This window comes from Leopardus geoffroyi, chromosome D1 (genome assembly GCF_018350155.1).
Source record: "Leopardus geoffroyi isolate Oge1 chromosome D1, O.geoffroyi_Oge1_pat1.0, whole genome shotgun sequence".
NCBI lineage: Eukaryota > Metazoa > Chordata > Mammalia > Carnivora > Felidae > Leopardus > Leopardus geoffroyi.
This window is the reverse complement of record NC_059329.1, coordinates 24,327,040-24,350,202: the sequence shown is the minus strand read 5'-3', so window position 1 is coordinate 24,350,202 and position 23,163 is coordinate 24,327,040.

The following is a 23,163-nucleotide window of genomic DNA, read 5'->3' as shown; positions in this document are numbered from 1 at the left end:
TTGCCTTTCTTCCCATTTTTCTCATTTACTTTTTTCACAAAAACTTCTGATCTTCAAATTGCATGTCTTTTTTCTTGCTGCTATATTTATAATCTTCTACAATTGTTTCTGTCTCTTTGTCCTGTTACTCTGCATTTTTGGAAGGAATTACCAGTTTGTCTTTTGCAGATCTGATCTGTCAGAAGTATATTTCTACTTTTTTTCATTTCTTTTGCAGTTTTGCCTTTCATCCGTGAGTTGATTTTAAATCTCTGATTTCATTTTAGCATATTTTCCTGCTACACTTCCCTTGCAAATGCCATGGTCAAATCTGTTTTTCTACGGGCTTTAAATAGGAATTTTAATTTTTTTTTATTGATGTTATTCTGTTCAGAGACTACTTTCCTGAGACACATCCTTCTTTTGGGTTTTCTAGGCTGTGCACTCATTCCTCCTAACAGTGCCAGTTGTTTTTCAAGGCCACAGTCTGCTTGTATTTTTTATGTTTATTCATTCTAGATAGGTGAAATTTCTATCCAGGCTTTGCATTTTCTGGAATAGTATTTGGTGTGTGTTGGCGGGGGGGGGGGGGGGGGGGGGGCGCGGTTGGGGGAGAGTGGTCAGGTAAGGGGACATTAGTGTTCTTTGTCCCTTCCAACGGGGCTCTTAGATGCCAGTATCAAAGTGCTTTGAAAATGTAGATGAGAAAGACACATAGTCCACCATAAATCATGTTACTTAGCACACTTGATTTGGTATAGCCTACTGCTTCTGTTAACTGCTACCACGTCATCTCAGTAAGAAAATCAGACGCGTGTTGTGGTCTCTATGTCAAGCAAAAACTAAAAAGCCATGCTTCCCAGTATGTACAGCTATTATGGCTATTTCTCTCTCTGCCCTTGCTTCTCACCTCTCACCTCCAACGACAAAGGATGCCAATATGCAAATACCACTGCCTGCCTTTACTCCCATCCCCATTCCTTGTTATGACGTACACTGAGAGTTCTGGTCTCTCAGTATATGCAGAAAGAGATCCATTGCTAAGAGCTCAGGCATTGAATTTCTGCCTGTCCTGCTCATATAGCCTGCATCTTATGTCATTTGGAGTCTGGTGGCTTGTTTCCCCAGTGGTGTGATTCCTGCATCCTGGATTTAGGGGCATAAAGATGGGTAAGTTGCATGATTCTTCCACCTGCTCTGGCATTCTTTGGGCTGTGCTAGATCAGAATGTTTCAACTGGCTTGGAGTGCAAAGGCATATGCTTCAGTCAATCCCCATCAGTAAGACAGCTAATAAAAAAGAGTCTAACCATTGACAATCTGTTCTTAACCTTAGTTTAGGAGTCTGTGGCCATTAAGAATAATTTTGTAAATTTCCATGAATTTTTGTATCATTAAAAAAATGTTCAATGAAGGTATTAGACATAAAGTACTAATCTGGAAACTAAACACAGATTATTAATAGAAAAATTTTTTTAAGTTTATTTATTTATTTTGAGAAGGGCAGAGGGGCAGAGAGAGAAAAAGAGAGAGAATCCCAAGCAGGCTCCGCACTGCCAGCGCAGATCCTCTAACAGGATTCTCGCAGAGTCGTGACACCGAGGCTTTTCTTTGCAGGAAGCAACTTTATTCCTGCCGGCACCGCTCAGTTGGGTTCAAACCTGTAGAACTGAGCCCCGAACACCACGTGGTGTATTTTTTTTTATATATTTTTTACTTCTTTGTCTCCCACATATGCAGTCTGATTAAGCGGTCTGATGTTACAAGGTCATGAGGGATGTTGTCACATACACATATAGACAGATTGCCTTGAGGGTTTTTTTTTTCCTTTCCTTAGGGAGGGGACCGTACCGCAATCCTGATGCAGGTCTAGGACCCATGAACTGTGAGATCATGACCTGCGCTGAAATCAAGAGTCGGGTGCCTAACCAGCTGAGTCACCCAGGTGCACCATTAAAAAAATTTTTTTAAAAGGTAATTGATATTTTATACTTAATACTGAGTTTTGAAATGGGAAACTTCCAACAAAAAGAAATTACCAAAAATCCTGGTTAATAACATGCCAGTTAACAAAAATCATTGCAACGTGCAAGCCTCCTGTGAAGGATCCTGCTAAATTTGAGTCCATTGAAAATAAGGTCTTTCAAAGTATGACCTGGATATCCCTGACAAGCTTTGAATATCATCTAGGACGTGTGTTTATCTGTGTCTGTACTGATTGTGTGAATTAATGTGTGTGTTATTGAAAGGAGTGCTATAATCCCCATTAATTCTGGTAGCATTTTTTCTTGGAGTAACAAGGGAGAGCAGGTGGAGTAACTGTTCCATGGACTACAAATTGGAAATCACTATTTAAAGGGCATAATGGAATATGTGAGTTGTGTGTCAATGATGGGGTATGTTACAAAAATGTATTTCTTGGAAACATAAAGATAGGCAGGGTGATGGAAATAACGTTGAGTCCGAATATTGAGTATTCACCTCTTTCTTGTTTTCTTGGCTCCAGTCATGCAGAGATAAAATACATGGTTTCTGTCTTCCAGAAGCTTCTCCTCTGTGTAGTGGCCATCACTTATGTCGCGATAAGAGCTAGAATAGGGCTCAGTTCAGGGTTCAAAGGGAGCACCTTGCCACCTAGGGTGGTCTGAGTCAGTAGCCCTGGATCTGAATACACAGAAATTCACAAGGCCAACCAGCTGGACAAGGGGTTTAAAGGGCAAAAGTAATTGCATGTTCAGAAGCGAGGATGTGGAACAGTATTTGGCTCAGGCAAGTCAAAGTGGCTGATGAGTCTAGGGAAATCAGCCTGCAGGGGTAAATGAGGGGTAACTGGGAGAAACCATGCAAAGGAGATGTAGCAAAATCTGTCAACAACCCAAATCAACAAAGATTCCATCAGCAAGAGAATCCACAAATTGTGATATATTTATCCAGTGGAATACTACAGAGTAAGGAAAACAAATGAGCTACAACTGTGTGCATGAACCCGGATAATTGCAGTCTGGTAAAGTTGAATGGAAAGAGCAAATTATTGAAGTGTCAGAGAGCATACTTTCCTCTCTTTATGCCACTTAAAAACATTCTGACAAATAATTTTCTTATTTGAGATCTATATAATATTTAATAAACTTAGTAAATAAAATATATCTACTAAATAAAATATAGAGTAAATAAGTATATATTGAGTATATATTACAAATAAAATAATAATAAACTGTGGTTATTTCTAGGATTCCCTCTATGAAGAGGAGTGGGAAACCATGGGGCAGAGGAATTCCAAAGGTTTTCTTATTATCCTATATGTTAGACTGAGTGGCTTGTGCCTCCGTGTTAATTTTGTCTGTATTCTTTATTCTATTTATATATATTAGAAGACTCTTTTGTGTCTATTGAACATTTAATGAAAGCAACACAAATTTATCTTGCCCTCAGGTTAATTACTCCACCCAAATCAGCCTTGACTATTTCAAGGAAAAATGACTTATTGTGAGTTTCTGATTTTAATTGTAAGGGAAATCTTAATCGCTAACACTCCTTTGATGTTCACCAAGTTAATCTGAAGGTTCAAGAGATTTTTTTAAAAAGGCTTTGCTTCTTAAACTGGAAATATAGAAGTGAAAGAAAAATCCTCAAGTGTCAAAACGGCAAAGCCGGATGGCTGAGAACGTTAAACCCCTTGATTGTTCCCTGGGTTCATTGCCTTGGCCACAGAGGAGGCTTCACCTTTCCATTTAGCAGACAAAGCAAATGTAAATTTGTTCTCGATCACAATACACCCAGTATTAAATTTAGCAGGAGAAAATTGCACTAAGAGCTGAATTTTAGGCTTAACTCTGTGACACTCTCTTTTCTGTATGGAATTGATCAGCTCAAACCGAGAGCTCATGACTGGGAAAATGACACAGTCTACTGTTGCCTTATTCCAAATTTTAATGGTGCCAGGGCCCACTCTGACACTAATTTCACAGCCGCTGTTCTCTCTGATTGTCCAGCAGGAACCAGCGTTCTTCCTCAGCTTCCCCGGGAGCAAAGCAGCTGTGGGATAGCGACCGTTTTAGTATTAATCACTACGGTTTCCCAGCTAGCCCTCTGCAAGTGAAATAGACCATCCTCAGAATGAAGGGAGAGGATTATTTGAATGACATGTGAAAATGTGGAACTTCAGCCTGACTTATCAGCTTTGCCAGATGCCTTTGCTGATGTTGATGTTGTTGGAACTTTTTTTTGGGGGGGGGGCGGTATCACTATAGAAATAGGATTATGTGGATGGGCCTTTCTAGCCCCCCCCCCCCCCCCGCCGCCAAAGAACTGACCCCAACCTCATTTTTTGTTGAATGATGTTTACAAAATGTAATCAGTAGCACAGTGAGTGTGATAGTTGCACCTGAAATTGATTCCTGGACTGAAATCAAGTTAATGATGTATGTTTACAAGAGTGTTAATTACACTCACTGCGACATAGCTAGCATCACCGGTGTGAAACCATCCCCATCCAGTTTTTTCAATATTTATTTTTCTTGTTAGAAAACTGTCACTCCATTGTCTCGTAACCAAATCTTTTGACCTTTATAGGTAGATATGATCTCATGAATTTAAAACCTATGATACATAGGAGGTGGTCCTGATGAGGGCTTAGACTGAGTGCTGGAAACAGGAATGGAATGAAGCAAGATTGTTGAGATTCCCTTGGTCATTGTAACTGGAAAGATAAAGCCATATAAGCAGTCACTGGTTCATTGGCTATGAATTAATATATATTTGGAACATGAGAGAAAGCAGAAACAAGAGGAAAAGAGCAAGAACAATAGAGAGAAAAATGTTTGTACTGGGTTACAAGGGACGGATATACTTGAAGAGATTTAAAAACAAATCTAAGGTCCCTTTTTCATAAATTTATTTACTATTTCCATTTATTTACTCGTGGCTTTCCTATCCGTGTTCTTCTTCCATTTTTCTTTTGGTTTGTCCATCATTTTTCTACTTAGTGGAAAAGGACATTTTCAATTCTGGAAATTTTCCTTCATCATACGTACTACTTATATATATATTTTTTCCTGAGTGTCATTTATTTATGGTAGGTTCCATTCTAACGTTTTTAATTTTTATTGTAGTAAATTGTATGAGTCTTTTCCATTGTGGACAATTTTTAACTGTTTAATTGAAGTGTAGTTGACATGTATTATATTAGTTTCAGGCCTGCAACATGATCTGACAGTTACATACATTATAGTATCCTCAGCACGATTAAGTAAAGTCACCATCTATCACCAAGCCAAGTTATTACAACATTATTGACTACATTCACTACGCTATATTTTTCATCCTTGTGATTTATTTATAACTGGAAGTTTTTACCTTTTAATCAAACTCTTCTCCTCTTTTGTCCCTTTCTCCAACCCCCTCCCCTATTATGCTAAGTGAATAAGTCCAACAGAGAAAAAAAAATATTGTAGATTTCACTTAGTGTGTAATCTAAAAAATAAAAAAATAAAAAACTTGAACAAAAGGAGAAACAGACTCATAAATATAAAGTACATTATTTGCCACTTTTTTCAGTGCCATATGCACATGCCATGCCCCAAGTATCCTGCAAGTACCATACAAGATCGTGCTGTCTTCTTCATTTCTTGTGCTTTTAGGGTATCCTTCCCACATATTGAATTACTTACCCAATACCAAACTTAACCGGAGTAACTGACTTGAAACTGATGAAATGACTTTTGCAAGTACCAGGACCAGCAAATAGACAAGGCCTTTGGTCCACAAATGCTTGGGTGTCCCTTCAGAAGAACACCAAGCTCGTGGAAATTTGCTAACAGCATTTTTATCGTATTCTTACTTTTGCTCTCCTTTTTTGCCTCTGATTTTTTTTTTCCTGAAATGTCCATCCGTTCTTCAGGAAGAACTTCTTTCCTCCTTTAGAAAAATTTATTTTGCAAAATAAGTAGTGCTCGCATCACTTCCCGGGTAACTGTTAATTCACACAGATGTAGGAGGCAGGTTTCCTATAGCTGCACGTAATTGAGTTCAGTTAGTCATCAGATTCAAGGGTTACTTTAATGTTTAACCCCAAGCAACACTTTCAATGTCACCGACTTCTCCAGACTTACCGAGCCTAGAATGCAAAAGCCCTTGTTGGGAGCTTTGAAATTTATCCTGTCAGGTGTACTTGGCAAAGATTACTTGAAAGAGGATGCAAATTAAGTCTCCTTGCAGTGATTTCTGCAATAATGTTTTACATTTATATGGTATGATGTACTTCTCATAACAGGCACATGCACGTAATTTCCCTGGGTCCTTCAATATCCCTTTGAAACAGGAAGGCAGGTTTTATTTTTCACACTTTATCTAGTAAGACAATAGAGGCTCGGATTTGTCAAATAACTTGTCCCATTTTATCTGCCAAATATTTATTGAGCATATACTATCAGAAGACCGTGAGTTAAGCTTTCTAGGTTAAATAAACTACACAGAGCAAAGAACTTACCACCATCTAGCAGAGGGATGATCATTATCCAAATAACTCTGTACGATAGCATGGCCTGGGGAGTATCTTTTACAGGAAGTGTAGCCATCCCTCGACATTCTTAAGGAAGGAGAATTTGAGCGTGAGGTTTGGAGTCGGTGAAGATCCTTGGAATTTTCCCTCTCTGAGCCTCGGATTCTTTATCTATAAAATGGAGCTGAAGTGGGCTGTCAAGAAAATAGGTCTTAGAGTCTGAATGTCTTTGTTTACAATCCGCCACTACCTCTTAGCAGGTCTATAAACTTTGCAGTGTTACCGAACCTCTCTATATTTTGTTTTTTGTTTTGTCATTAAATAGTTGTAACAGTGTCACGTCCTAGGTATTTTGTGGATATTAATGAGATGAAGCTGCACAGTACCCACTGTCTCGTAAATTCGCAGTGCGTGTTAGTTGCCATCATTATTACCGTACTAATAATAGTACGTTCGAAGCTCAAAGAAGACTTGATTGACAATATGACAACGAATAGGTTTTGAGCAGGAAGTTGGATTATGATTGGCAGAGGATAAAAAAAAAAATGACACAGCTTCTTGAAATGCAGGATATCCTTGAAGTTATCGTCAAGTTATCATCTTACATGTGAATTGCTAGTATGCGTGAACTCATCATGGTCTCTGGTACTCAGTAAAAGCCTAACAGATGTTTATTGAATAAATGAGTCAATGAACGAATGCTTGAATGCAAGGTAGCTCCCTTTTTCACAGACTTCAAGGACTGGTAACAGGCTTGTATGGAGGCAAAAGTGCTCATTGCCTAAGGCAGAGGTGTAACTTCAATGAAGACCATCTGGGCTGAGGGAAACATTGCTGGAAAATATCCATCTGGCCAATTCTCTTGGCTGCAACAGTGACGCTTCAATCACTCTGCGCAGGTAACTATCGCTACTAGATATATGTGAAGCCTTGGCCCTTTCCAGAAATGAACGTCAAAGTGCAGAGCAAGCATCATATGATTGGAAGAATACAGATCTGTTAACTGGCTGTTTCAGTGCGAGCTGATCCTAGACCGGCAATGCCAACTGGAGAATCCTAACTGAGAGGGTTTGGCCCTGCAAAGGATTTCTCAGCAATTTGTTCCCTTAGTGTCTCTAATCAGGAGACCATGAAGAGCTAATGACCAGTACCCCAGATGATAGAACCCATCTTGAAATATAGGTTTTATTATGATTCAAGGATGGTGAGGCCAACGGATCAGGAGACAACTGCCGTTGAAAAGATGGTTTGTTATACTTTCGGATGCCCAGTGGCCCACCACACCACTGGGGACTATACGTAGAAGCACTGGGGTTGGTCAGGAGGCAGACGGAGATAAGGATACAATGGTCAGGAGCCTTTCTTATGGTTTCTGCAGGTAAGAACAGGCAAGGCAGGGTAAACAGGTTTAGGATTGGCTGGATTGAAAAATTTCAATGGGCTCTGAGACACAGAGGCTGGCCCTCGTTGTCTGGCACCTGGCTGTGGGGTGACTAAGGCAGGTGGATGGTGACCCGGAGTGTGAGAGCCCAGTAAAATAGGCGGTTGGGGTGTAGGCTCTGAACTGATGGGTTTGTATATGAAGGGCTTGCTCACAGGCTGGTTGTTTACTGTCTCCAGGACTTGGCTAACTCTGAGCGGGGCAGACCCTCCAGGGTCCTCAAGTCTCCAGGTGCCAAAGCATCAGAATACGGACAGTAAAAGACCTGGCTAATATAGAAACAAAGATAGTTTCCCATTGTTAGAGGCTCTTACATCTTAAAGGAAGGCTATGGAATAAATACTATTTATTGAAGATCTAATATACACTATGTTTCGAACTTATCGCCTAACACACTTTTTTTTTCAATAATCTGGGTGTTAGTTTTATAAACAAAAGGCCTATATTGTCTCAAATATTTGCAGTAGTTAAGAGGGAGTAGATACAGTCTCTGAGGTCCAAAGGACAGAACAATAAACCAATGAGTGAAAATGATAAGGAGGCAGAACATAGCCCTGTATATGGAAGTTATCATAATGAGTAGAACTTCCCAAGATGGAACAGAGTGTCATGTGACATAAAGCAACCTCCATCACAGGACATGTTAACGCTCCTCCCTGTCACTCAGTCCAGAGAATTCCTACAGTGGCTGGAGCTTTCAATCTAGTGACCTGTAGGTTTCCATTAGATCCAAGACTTTAAGCTCCCCAACCAAACTATGTCCATAAAAGCCTTAAAAATTGGAAGCAATCTGAAAATAGCGTTTGACTGCTGACTGTCCAAGGGTTAAAAATCAGTTTGGGACATAAGCTTACATTGATGAACCTCTGAGATATAGAAGAAACTTGGAAATTTTGTCTCCTCTCCCCACCAAAATTGAATGAACACAGGATAATGTCCTGAGAGTCCATATTGACAAAACAGTCTGCTGCTTTGGAGGGACCAAGCCATTTGAACATTCCCAGCAAAGGGAAATTATGGAGTTAGAATTATATTCAAGATTTAGGTTATAGCTAGTTAATACCTCTATAACCATTTTGCTTAATGAAATACTAATCTCACCTCCTCCCTCCACCAATTTCTCCCATCCATGAGTTTGATTAACTGACTGAAAGTATTGTGTGTAAGAAAGAAATCTGCAGATGATTGAGGCAGGCATACTCTTGCATATATAAAACCCATACTGAAAGAAATTTTAAGTGGTGACAGCATGTTCTAATGATTCTAAGGAAATTGGCCAACCTAACATTTATGCATTATATTGCAATGTTACTTTTAAGGACTAATTTAATTAAAACACAAATTTATCTTCTTCCATAAAGGACCATCGTCTCATAAGTCAAAGTATGTAATTTTACCCCAATTCATCTCCTACTCAGAGTGACAATTGTATTTTGTCTTCGGAATAATTGTCTATTGTGTAATGTGCCTCATACATTTCCATTTTGCATAACAACCTCCTAGCTTCACCATTTTGCCTCAAAATCAGCAATCTGTGTACATTATAGGTTGTAGTCCCCTCCCCCCACCTATCACATTAATGCTCTGTATTGCCTAGCGAAGGGTCTGACCCACAATAGGTGCTCAATAAATATTATGCTATTCAACGTAATAAATTAATGTTGAGTAACGTTGAGTCTCTGTCTCATTTGGCAGATGTCAAAGGCCTAGGGGGAAAAGCTTACTCTCAAAAGATGTGGAATGCTACTTTACTCCATTTATTTATTTCACTGTTTGTGATCACCACTTGACTCCCTGGCCGGAACATCTTCCCATCACCATACCAGACCGGCCAAGACCAAAGCCTGGGCCAGAATCAAGGGATGTGTCTGACTTCTGAGCAGGAGGCAAACCTCAGAAAGCCCGAGAATCTGACACCCATCTGAAACTGCAGAACCCTAAGTAAGCCATTGCCTGCAGCAGACACCTTTTACCTCTTTTAAAAAAAAAAATTATTTATTTATAGTCAAGTTAGTTAACATACAGTGTAATGGTTTCAGGAGTAGAACCCAGTGATTCGTCACTTATATACGACACCCAGTGCGCATCTCAACAAGTGCCCTCCTTAATGCCCATCACCCATTTAGCCCATCCCCCAACCCAACACCATGCCAGCAACCCTCAGTTTGTTCTCTGCATTTAAGAGTCTCATGGCTTATCTCCCTCTCTGTTTTTATATTAATTTTCCTTCCTTTACCCTATGTTTGCCTGTTTTGTTTCCTAAATTGAACACATGAATGAAATCATATGGTATTTTCTCTGACTGACTTATTTTGCTTAGCATGATACACTCTAGTTCCATCTACGTTGCTGCAAATGGAAAGATTTCTTTCTTTTTTTTTTTTTTTTTTTTGATCACCAAGTGGTATTCCATTGTGTAGAATACATATATGTCACATCTTCTTAATCCATTCATCAGTCCATTGACTGGTCTCTTTCCATAATTTGGTTATTGTTGATAACACTGCTATAAACAGTGGGGTACATGTGTCTCCTCAAATCAACATTTTTATATCCTTCGGATAAAAACCTACTAATACAATTGCTTAATCATAAGGTAGTTCTATTTTTAATTTTTTGAGGAATCTCTGTGCTGTTTTCCACAGTAACTGCACCCGTTTGCATTCGTACCAACAGTGCAAAAGGGTTTCCCTTTCTCTGTATCCTCACCAATATCTTTTGCTTCCTGAGTTGTCAATGTTAGCCATTCTGACAGATGTGAGATGGTATCTTATTGTGGCTTTGATTTGTATTTCCGTGATGGTGAGTGACGTGGAGCATCTTTTCAGAAGATGGATGACACACATCTGGATGTCTTCTTTGGAAAAGTATCCATTCATATCTTCTGCCCATTTCTTCACTGGATTATTTGCTTTTTTGGGTGTTGAATTCGATAAGTTCTTTGTAGATTTTGGACACTAACCCTTTATCGGATATGTCATTTACAAATATCTTCTCCCATTCAGTTGAGTACCTTTTGGTTTTGTTGATTGTTTCTTTCTCTGTGCAGAAGGTTTTTATCTTGATGAGGTACCAATAGTTCATTTTTGTTATTATTTCCCTTACCTCCGGATACATGCCTAGTAAGAAGTTGCTTCAGCTAAGGTCAAAGAGGTTGTTGCCTATTTTCTCCTGTAGGATTTTTATGGTTTCCTGTCTCATGGTTATGTCTTTCATCCATTTTGAACTTATTTTTGTATACGTATGGCATAAGAAAGTGATCCAGTTTGATTCTTCTGCATATAGCTGTCCAGCTTTCCCAGCACCATTTGCTGAAGAGACTTTTCCATTGGATATTCTTTCCTGCTTTGTCAAAGATTAGTTGGCCATATATTTGTGGGTTCATTTCTGGGTTGCCTATTCTGTTGCGTTGTTCTCTGTGTCTGTTTTTGTGCCAGTACCATACTGTCTTGATGATTACAGCTTTGTAATGCAGTTTTAAGTCTGGAATTGTGATGCCTTTAGCTTTGGTTTTCTTTTTCAACATTACTTTGGCTATTTGGGGTCTTTTCTGGTTCCATACAAATTTTCGGGTTGTTTGTTCTAGCTGTGTGAAGAATGCTGGTGTTATTTTGGTAGGAATTGCATCGAATGTGTAGATTGCTTTGTGTAATATAGACCTCTTAACAATAGTTGTTCTTCCAACCCATGAGTATGGAGTGTTTTTCCATTCCATTGTGTCTTCTTCAATATCTTTCGTATGTTTCCTACAGTTTTCAGTGTATGGATCTTTTACATCTTTAGTTAGGTTTACTTCTAGGATTCTTATGGTTTGTGGTGCAATTGTAAATAGGATGGATTCCTTGATTTCTCTTTCTGCTTCATCATTGGAATATAGAAATACAGCCAGTGTGTGTACGCTAATTTTATATCCTGTGAATTTGCTGAATCCAAGTATCAGTTCCAGCAGTTTTTTGATGGAGTCTTATGGGTATTCGATGTAGAGTATTTCTGAGAAGAGTGACTTTGACTGCTTCTTTGCCAATGTGTACACCTTCTATTTCTTTTGGTTGTCTGATTGCTGAGGCTAGGACTCCCAGTACTATGTTGAATAACACGGTGAGACTGGACAACCCTGTTGTGTTCCTGGCCTTAGGGGGAAAGGTCTCAGATTTTCCCCATTGAGGATGATATTAGCTATGGGTCTTTCATATATGGCCTTTATGATGTTGAGGAATGTTTCTTCTATCCCTACTTTCTTGATGGTTTTTATTAGGAAAGGATGCTAATTTTGTCAAATATTTTTTTCTGCATTTACTCAGAAGATCATATGATTCTTACCCTTTATTTTATTAATGTGGTGTATTACATTGATTTGTGATATTGAACCAGCCCTTCAGCCCAGGAATAAGTCTCATTTGATCATGGTGAATAATTGTCTTAATGTACTGTTGAATTCGATTTGCTAGTATCTTGTTGAGAATTTTTACATCCAGGTTCATTAGGGATATTAGCCTACAATTCTCCTTTTTAGTGGGGTCTGTGTCTGGTTTTGGGATCAAGGTAATGATGGCTTCATAGCATGAGTTTAGAAGCTTTCTTTCCATTTATGTTTTATGGAACAGTTTGAGAAGAGGTATTAACTCTTCTTTAAGTGTCCGGTAGATTTCTTCTTTGATTTCCTGGTTAACCCATTCATTCGTTAGTAAGATGTTCTTTAACTTCCATGTGTTTATGGATTTTCTAAAATTTTTTTCTTGTGGTTGATTTCAAGTTTCACAGCATTGTGATCTGAAAACATGCATGGTATGCCCTCGAGCTTTCTGTACCTTTTGAAGGCTGATTTATGACCCAGTATGTAATCTATTCTGGAGAATGTTCCATGTGCACTTGAGAAGAATGTGTATTGTTCTGCTTTAAGATGAAATGGTCTGAATATATCTATTAAATCCATCTGGTCCAGTCTGTCACTCAAAGCAATTGTTTCCTTGTTGATTTTCTGTTTAGATGATCTCTCCATTGCTGTAAGTAGAATATTAAAGACTCCTTTAATATTATGGTATTATTATCCATGAGTTTCTTTATGTTTGTCATTAGCTTATGTATGTCATTATGTCTTATGTATGTCATTAGCTTAGATGATAAATATATACCATTTTTATATATATCATATATATATCATATATATGATATATATATATATGAAATAGAAGATAAAATTATGGAAAATAATGATGCTGGAAAAAAGAGGGAAGGGAAATTACTAGATCATGAGGGGAGACTTAGAAAACTAAATGATTCCATGAAATGAAACAATACCCATATCATAGGAGTCCAAAAAGAATAATATCAGGGAAAAGGGGCAGAAGATTTATTTGAACAAGCTATAGCTGAGAACTTTACTAATCTGGAAAAGGAAACAGGCTTTCAAGTCCAAGAGGCACAAAAAATTCCCTTCAGAATCAACAAAGACAGGTCAACACCAACACATATCACAGTGAAACTTGCAAAATACAAAGATAAAGAGAGAATCCTGAAAGCAACTAGGGACAAAAGGTCCTTAGCCCACAAAGGTAGACACATAAGTTTAGTAACAGACCTGTCCACTGAAACCTGCAGGCCAGAAGGGAGTGGCAGGAAATACTCAACGTGCTAAATGGGAAAAATATGCAGCCAACAATTCTTTATCCAGCCAGGGGTCATTCAGAATAGAAGAAGAGATAAAGACTTTCCCAGACAAACAAAACTGAAGGAGTTTGTGACCACTAAACCAGCTCTGCAAGAAATTTTAAGGGGGGCTGAGTGGAGAAAAAGAAAAAAGAAAACCAAAGCAACCAAGACTACAAAGGACCAGAGAACATCAACAGAAAAACCAACTCCATAGGCAGCACAATGGCACTAAACTCATATCTTTCAATAATCATCCTGAATGTAAATGGACTAAATGTTCCAATCAAAAGACATAGGGTAAAAGAATGGATAAAACCCAGGAGCCGTCTATATGCTGCCTGCAAGAGACTCACTTTAGACCTAAAGGCACCTGCAGTTTGATAGTGAGTAGATGGAGAACCATCTATCATGCTAATGGAGCTCCAAAGAAAGCCAGAGTAGGCATACAAATGTCAGATAACCCAGATTTTAAAACAAAGACTGTAACAAGAGATGAAGAAGGGCATTATATCATAATTTAGGGGTCTATCCATCAAGAAGATCTAACAATTATAAATATTTATGCCCTCAGTTGGAAGCTCTTTTTACCTCTTTTGGGACTTGAATTAATTTAAATGAGGAAGAAATCAACTGGCTTAAATAAGCTCCTCCCTTTCTTCCTCCCTTCCCTTTCCTTCTTTCTTCTCATACTGTCTCTCTGGACATCATAGAAGTTAGGTTAATGGACTTCTCCAACTGAACTCCAAAACGAGTGTTCTGAACATGACATTTAATAGCAAAGTAACTACTTTGAATATTTCACAATTCCCTGTTAGTTTTTACCTCCCTTCAACATCATACTGGGCACATGATATAATGACTTAAGGATAACATCATCAAGAAAGATGAGAAACCTCATTTTGAACTCAGAGATGTTTACCCTTAAGTTCCTCTATCTATCATCACTTTGTTGGCTTTTAGCATCTTGTGACATTGTAGCACAGATGTTGATATACTGACGGTTTTCAGGATATCGTTTCACTAATGCTATGATTTGGGGCCTACACTTGATAACCATAATCTGTAGATTATATAAATATTTAATTTACACAGATTACAAGGATTCAACAGGAGGATATAGTGGGGAAATATCCCAATTAAAAAAATGGGGGAAGGAAAAAAAATGACATTAGAGAGGGAGGGAGCCAAAACATAAGAGACCCTTAAAAACTGAGAACAAACTGAGGGTTGATGGGGGGTGGGAGGGAGGGGAGGGTGGGTGATGCGTATTGAGGAGGGCACCTGTTGGGATGAGCATTGGGTATTGTATGGAAACCAATTTAACAATAAGTTTCAAAAATAAAAAAAATTTTAAAAATTTAAAAAATAAAAAAATAAAAATAAATTAAAAAAGGGTAAGTTATCATGGGATTCGTTTTGTTTATTTGATAAAAAAAAATATATAAGAGTCTTGGATAATATTTGCAAAGAGATAGTAACAAGAACACCTTTGACCCCAGGCCCCTTTCCTTATAATTAAGAAACCTATAATGGATCCCAAATGATGATCTCAGGCATCGTCTATAGACAAAACTAACAAACAGAACAAACAGAGCAGAGATGAACAAAAAGACCCTTAATAGCCAAAACCACATGTTTACAGTAAAAGCAATACAAGCTTTATAGGATGAATAGCTATGTCACAATGAAGTAGCCTTGAAATAGAGGAAAGGGCCTAATAGAGGAAAGGGCCAAAACTCACAAAATATTCCCAAATCAATCTTTGCTGTTTACAGGGGCTTTCTTTTCTACTTCTTCATATACAGAAGTTTTTCAGGGAACCTCTGACCTTGAGAGGTAATTATTTGATGGCAAAGCGAATAATGATGATGATGGTGATTATAAGGATAACGGCCATCATCACAATGTATGTTAAACACTGTAATGCACTGTGATTTTTCTAACCTACCTACGTTTCCTCACCTGGAAGACTACTTGTCACCAGCTGAAATTTTTGGCAAGTACAGTGGAATTTTTCAACTCTCTTGGACACGTCTGCTGTGGAAACAGTATGGAGATTTATATAGAACCAGTCTCTCCTCAAATATATATATGTGTCTGTATATATATATATATATATATATACACACACACACACACATATAATGTATATATGTATGTTGATATATGCATATATATTTATGTATGTTGAATATGCATATATGTGTGTTATATCATAGAATATGAAAATAGCATTTCCACATGCATTATCTCATTTAAGCTTTAGAGGAACCATGTAAGGCATATATTTTAATCATCATTTTATATATAAAAATAAAAACAAAAAGGGGTGCCTGAGTGGCTCAGTCAGTTAAGCGTCCAACTTCAGCTCAGGTCACGATCTCATGGTTGGTGGGTTCAAGCCCCGCGTTGGGCTCTGTGCTGATGGCTCAGAGCCTGGAGCCTGCTTCGGATTCTGTGTCTCCCTCTCTCTCTGCCCCTCCTCTGCTCATACTCTGTCTCTCTCTCTCTCTCTCTCTCTGTCTCTCAAAAATGAATAAACACTAAAAAAAAAAGTTTAAACAATAACAACAACAACAACAAAACCCAAGATTCAAGGCGTTCAAATGTTTTTCAAAGACTACAGAAATATCCATCAGTTGTAGCAGGATTCAGGTCCAAGTATCTGCTTCCAAGTCCTGTTTTGCCTAAGCTCCTAAGGGCAGAAGAGTACGTTTTGTGGTTTGAAAAAAGGTCAAGTATCGTCACGACTAATTCGTCCTCCTGGAGGGCCGAGCTCCAATTCCAAGGGTTGCACTAGTAGGTTAGGAAATTCTCTCCAGACAGATACAGGTCCTCATACCAGAGCTGAAAATAACTTATTGTCAGGCCGACATCAATAAGATGTGTGAACAGGCCAAGACGCCTAACCTCAGTACAGCCTCAGTTTTCTCATCTGTAGAGATAATGATACTCATTTAATAACTTAATTTAATAATTTCATTTAATGGTGAAGCTGGTATACACAAGGACTGACGTGATGGTAAAGGGTGTCACGAGACTAGAGTAGTACCTGGCATTTAGTACAAGAGCCACTGATATTCAATTGCCAGCCCTGCTCAGAATTTGTGAGGGACTCCAGAATGAAAGCAAGATTTTTTTTTTGGCTCTTAGTTTCAATATAGATTACACGAGAGAAAGAGTGGACGCTAATTTTCCTTTGCTTACCGTGAGTTGCTACATAGTCAAGAAGATAAGACCCTGAAGTACTTTTTTGTCGTGGTTGTTTTATTTTGAAGTAGATTCTATGCCGGGCATGGAGCCCAACATGGGACCTGAACTCATGGCCCCGAGATCAAGACCTGAGCTGAGATCAAGAGTCGGACACTCAACCAACTGAGCCACCCAGGCTCGCCCGGAAGTACCTTTTGGAAGAATAGACACGGACCCAAATTTAAAAAGTGGCACAGACTGAAAAAATCGAGGTTGATTAAAAAAGAAAAAAAAAAAAAAAAATACAGGGCAGAGGATCTAGAAGAAGGGAGAAATTGACACATTTATGAATGCTCTGTGACACAAGCTGTATTTAGGCCCTCGGCTGCCTTGTGCTGTTGATTAAGACCGGGAACATTTCCCCAAGTTGTGTGAGAGAAGCACAGCTGTCGTGTTCAGGAACTCGAGTAAGAAACGTATGCTTCCTGCCAAACTTTCACAGGGTACAAGCGCGATGCTTCACAAAAACAGAATCGTTTTAAAAATGATTGGAAAGATTCATGCTCCCGGACAGATGGAAAGTATCAGAGATTAGGGAAGAATGCCTGGGTGAGCGTGCACATATGTGTATTTGTGTGTGTGTGCACACCCACACTTGCACACGTGCATTTGGTGAGGGGGCTGTGAAGAGAACTTGAAAACGTTATTGAGAGTGTTGGGCTTCTCAGTTACTGTGTGGTGTTTTTTCACAAGCCCATTTTCCTTAATAAATAATGATCACAATCATTTCCCCATGGACCCGGATGGTTGAAGATGAAGCGTTTTCCCTGGCCTTGGCTCAGAAAATACAATTCGTCGGACCTGTTCCAAAGCGTTAACACCCACTCCACATAGTCACAAACAAGGACACAAATGTGCAATTTGCCATCCTTCCATTATAAACTTCTAAAAAGGCATACCCACTCAGCTTTTCTAACAAGGAGAATGGATCTGGTTTGCAGTTCGAAAAGATATTAGGGAATATCCCAGCAAAGTGAAAACTGGACGTGATTGCCCCCCTAGATGCTCCTATTCTTTGGTTATTTTAACCTCACCTCCCGTGTGGGACGATTAGACCAGTCAAGGTAACTATGGCAACACTCAATCCCAGGGTTGATGTGCTGCCTGAAGTTTAGCCAATAGCTGATTGAGTCATTGCCTCTTTGCCTTGCAGTTGTAGGAACAGTTAGTGGAGGTTTCATAGGCTTGATGTGCTTGAAGTGACCACTGTGGTTGAGGGCCATTTTGAGGGTCAATCTTCCATTTTTTTCTGAAACCTTCAAGCTAACTCAGAGGACAAAATATTGGTATTGCTGGAGTCAGACACTGTAAATAAACATGTGATCTCATCCTTAGCGGATCATCCTTAGAATAACTTCTTGGCTGCCTATTGGATACCAGAACATCAGCAACAGCACTGCAATGGCAAGATAGCAATGCTTAGTCGAATAAAGCCATAAAAAGCCGGAACTCTGGTTTGTTGATACCTAAAAGCATTCCTGACAACCATCATTTTGCCTGTAAAGTAATAATTGCACTAGTTTAAATAGTATTTGAAACATCACTTTGGCTTTCAGCAAAAGGAATAAAAGCAGGGGCACCTGGGTGGCTCAGTCTGTGAAGCGGCCGACTCTTGGTTTCTGCTCAGGTCATGATCTCATGGTTCATGGGATAGAGCCCTGCGTAGCACTCTGTGCTAAAAGTGCAGAGCCCGGTTGGGAATTCTCTCTCTCCCTCTCTCCCTCTCTCTTTCTGCCCCTCCCTTGCACACTCTTTCTCTCTCAAAATAAATAAATCAACATTTTTTTTTTAAAGTAATAAGAGAAAGAATAAATTCATATGACCTGTGGTGAGGGAATATTTCAGATACTAAGACTTCGACTAGGACGTAATCCCATAGCATCTAGGACAAAGACATAGGTAAGAAGTCTTTCTTTGTAACAGACTTATTGTTATCAAAGCCAGGAATATTCTTTTATCTAAAGGGAGGAAGACAAAAAACTCACCAAGCGTGCAATCAGAAAGCTCTAGAAAGCTTACACACAGAGCCAAACAAGAAGTAGGCTGCGGATTACCAAAACTGTGAGCCAGCCTCGTCCAGCTGATTGAATTAAAGCACTTATCTTACCCTTCTCTATGGAGGGTAAACTATCTCTTCATGAAAATAATATCTTCGGGAGCCTTTATACTTTTTTAAACACAGGATCCAGCATTTAAAATGAAATTGCTAGGTATGTGAGTAGATAGGATCAAATAAATGATTCATGTGAGAGAACAAAAAAAAAAAAAAAAAAAAAAGAAGATAAAATAGAAGCTAGCTCACAAGTTAGCCAGATTTTGAAGTTAGCAGAAAAGAATTTTAAGTAACTATAAATAATCTATACAAGAAAATAGAGAAATAGTCGAATAGGTCTAAAAAATATGGAGAATTCAATGTTTCGTTTTTATTTTTGAGAGAGAGATAGACAGAGCATGAGCAAAGGAGGGGCAGAGAGAAAGGGAGACACAGAATCGGAAGCAGGCTCCAGGCTCTAAGCTGTCAGCACAGGGCCTGATGAGGGGCTCAGACTCATGAACCTCGAGATCATGACCTGAGCCGAAGTCGGACACTTAACCGACTGAGCCACCCAGGTGCCCCCAAAATATGGAGAATTTAAATAGAGGTTTGGAAACTAAAAAGTTAAAAATAAAAAGCTAATATTGTTAGAAGTCAAGAGAGCAGGGTTTTTTTTGTTTGTTTGGTTTAAGTTAGGGGTGTGGGAGGGGAATAAAGGCATTGAGAGTTTTGGTAATATATTTCCTTAGATGTGTCCTGCAGGCTTAGCTGAGGTCATACTGTGAAAATGCACTGTTCAGTGGCACATTTATTATTTCTGCATATACATTACAAAATTATAATTTAACAGTAATAAAAGTAGGGGCGCCTGGGTGGCTCAGTCGGTTAAGCGTCAGACTTTGGCTCAGGTCATGATCTCACTGTCCCTGAGTTCGAGCTCCTTGTTGGGCTCTGTGCTGACAGCTCAGAGCCTGGAGCCTGCTTTGGAATCTGTGTCCCCCCCCCCCCGCCGCTGTCTGCCCCTCCCCCACTCGTGCTCCAATACTGGGTCACTGCCTAACATTGATCACCATCTAGTGATTGATTGATTCATATCAAGAAGTTAGGAAACTAAAAGCAAATAACTCTCCAAGAAACCACACAGGAAGAAAATAGCAAAGATACCTACAGTAGTTAATAAGACATAAATAATATAAATAGAAAACAGAAAGATCAAGGCCAAAAGTTGTTTATTTGAAAAAACAAAAAACTAATACAATCGACAAGATTCTGGCAAAATTGTTCAGGGAAAAAACAGAACAAGCACAAACAGTATCAGAGATTAAAATAAAAGGGAATCTTATATAAGTTTTTTACCCCATTATAGATATTTTTTAAAAATATGCCAATATATTTAAAACTAAAGAAAAAAACTAAACATTTCTAGAGAAAGATAATTGATCAAAAGTGATTTAAGAAAAAAATAGAAATCTAAATAGTTGTGTGAATATAACAGAGATTTAATTACTACTAAAATTTGATTGCAAAACAACTTCCTGACTCAAATAGTTTTATCTGTGAATTCTAACCAAAGTTTAAATAGGAAAAATTTCCATATTATACACCTGAAACTAATACTATGCTTATGTCAATAACTGGTATTTAAATAAAAGCTTAAAAAATTAATGAGAAAAACCTCAACTTTAGATAAAACATATACTAGCCCAAAGACTAGAAAAAGAATGCTTTCTAAAAGGAGGTGAGCATTATTGTGATTTCAAAACACAATGAAAGCAGTTAATAAAAGAAAAATTAAAGGTCATTCTTACCTATAAATAGAGATACAAAAATTCTAATGAAATAAATTTATCAAACCAGGTTCTGTGATAATGTGAATTATATATATATATATATATATATACATATATATATATAGTTATATAGTTATATAGTTATATAGCTATATTTGGATTATATATCTAGTGGATTATATATCTAGATACACATATCTATGTTGGGTTTATTCCAGAAAAACAAGATTGCTGTATCTTTAGAAAAAGTAATTCACTATTTGAATAGATGAATGATGAGCAAACTGATTCCTATAAGGTCCATATGGTAAATACTTCAGATTATATGAGCCATATGGACTCTGTTTCAACTATTACCACTATAGTTGCCATTGCATGAAAGCAACCACAGACAGGAAGTAAATGATTGGGTGTGTCTGTCTTCCAATGTAATGTTATTTACAAAAACAAGCAGTGGGGGGCGCCTGGGTGGCTCAGTTGGTTGAGCCTCCGACTTCAGCTCAGGTCACGATCTCACGGTCAGTGAGTTCGAGCCCCGCGTCGGGCTCTGGGCTGATGGCTCAGAGCCTGGAGGCTGCTTCCGATTCTGTGTCTCCCTCTCTCTCTGCCCCTCCCCCGTTCATGCTGTGTCTCTCTCTGTCTCAAAAATAAATAAACGTTAAAAAAAAAAAAACCAACAAGCAGTGGGGCAGATTTGGCCTGTGGACTGTAGTTTGCTTACTCCAATAATAAGTTGAAGAAAGTAAACCAACTTATTATCATTCTAATAGATGCAGATAAAGGGTTTGATAAAGTTCAAGTGTGAAACTATTAGCAATAAGGCAGGGCTCCCAGAGTGACAGAATAAGGTACTTGGCAGACTCTCTCCCCAGCCCAAAATTAATTAATTAATTAACTAAACTAACCAGTGAAAATTACTAAACAAGCAAACAAAACAATTTTTTTTTAAAAAATCTCTGGAATTGTCCTAAGAGCAGCATGTAACAAATAGAAAAATATTCATTCAAGAAAATCTACTAAATTTCATTAAGAATAGTGTTAGTCATTTGAGTCCTGACCTACTTTTTTACCCCCATCTCCCGTCTATAGTATGGAAGCTCTACCTTGGGTGTCCTACTTCAGGCATTGTGGCCAAGAAGATGAGGGCTCTCTCTACCACCATCTCCCAGTCTTGGCCTATGGTTTCACATCAGAAGGGGCAGCTCCCAGTGTTTCCTGTCTCCTTCTCTCCCAGCCTCATGTTGAAGAAGCTCTATGCTGAGTAGTCACAGCAAGAGAGGACCAGTCTCCTTTCCCTCATCAACCCCCTAGTGATAGAAATGAATTTTAAGGTAAGAATTACAGGCCAAGAATACTGAAGTCTAAATCATGTCCACCCCAGTTAGCATATAGGGTGGATGTTTCATGTTGGGAGGGGCAAGCTAAAAAGACCAGGGGCTGTCACAACCCTCTATCAGTGCCCATTCACAGAATAGGGGTGTCATTCTGGGGAAATCAAGTCCATATGCCACCTCTGGTGCAATATCACTGGGACTCTGTGTGTAAGAGAAAGAAGACCATGAGAATGAAGAACTCTGCAGTTTTGCCTGAGGGGACTGACTTAATTACAGTGTGGAGAACTCTATGACTAAGAGATTGTAACAACAATGAGGATCTTGATGGAGAGCATTTAAGAGGAGGCTGGTAGCTCCATGATACAAACAAAATGACAGAGCAACCAGAAGTTTAATAGACTCACAGAAAATGGCAGTCAAGCAGAACCCTATTAGGACTTTAGTTAACTCCAGGATTCAGAAAGGCTGCACCCACTCAGGAAAAATCATAACAGGATATGGGGCAGACGTAAACATCCCTCAAGCCTCACATAGATATATCAATAGAGAGTAGATGCCTCACATAGGTCTATCAATAGAGAGTAGGGAATTAAACATAAACTCTAACCAAACATTGACTATACAATAAACAATTCTGACCCAAGGGAGACTCTTGGGATGCCAGACATAAAGACACAATGGCATTCATCCCTGGCAGTCTGGAAGATTACGTGAATGTGTAAAATGCCTTTTCAGAAGAGATCATAGAGGAAACCTACAGCCATGAATCCCTGGTTGAACATGTGGCAAAATAATATAAATTTCCTGAACTATGATAGCAGCCAATAAGCCAAACACACATTCACTAATAAGTGGTAGAAATCAACAGTCTAAGTGAGCTTACATACAACCTTTAACAATAAGTAAACCAGAGGCAAACCCTCGAGAGCCAGGCCAAAAGATAGAACAAAGGGGAAAAATTTGACCAAGGATAGTAGAGGCTACATACCATGGGGAAATAGAATCAATAGAAATAGCAGAGCCAAGTCACTAAACAAATTTAAAGAATGGCCAAAAAACAAACAAAAAAAATTAGCAATAATGTGCTCAACGAAGGGAGGTAAAAATCAATATGCATATCCGGCATAATACATTATTTCAAATATCCAGTTTCCAAAAAAAAAAAAAAACACCTAAAACAAAACA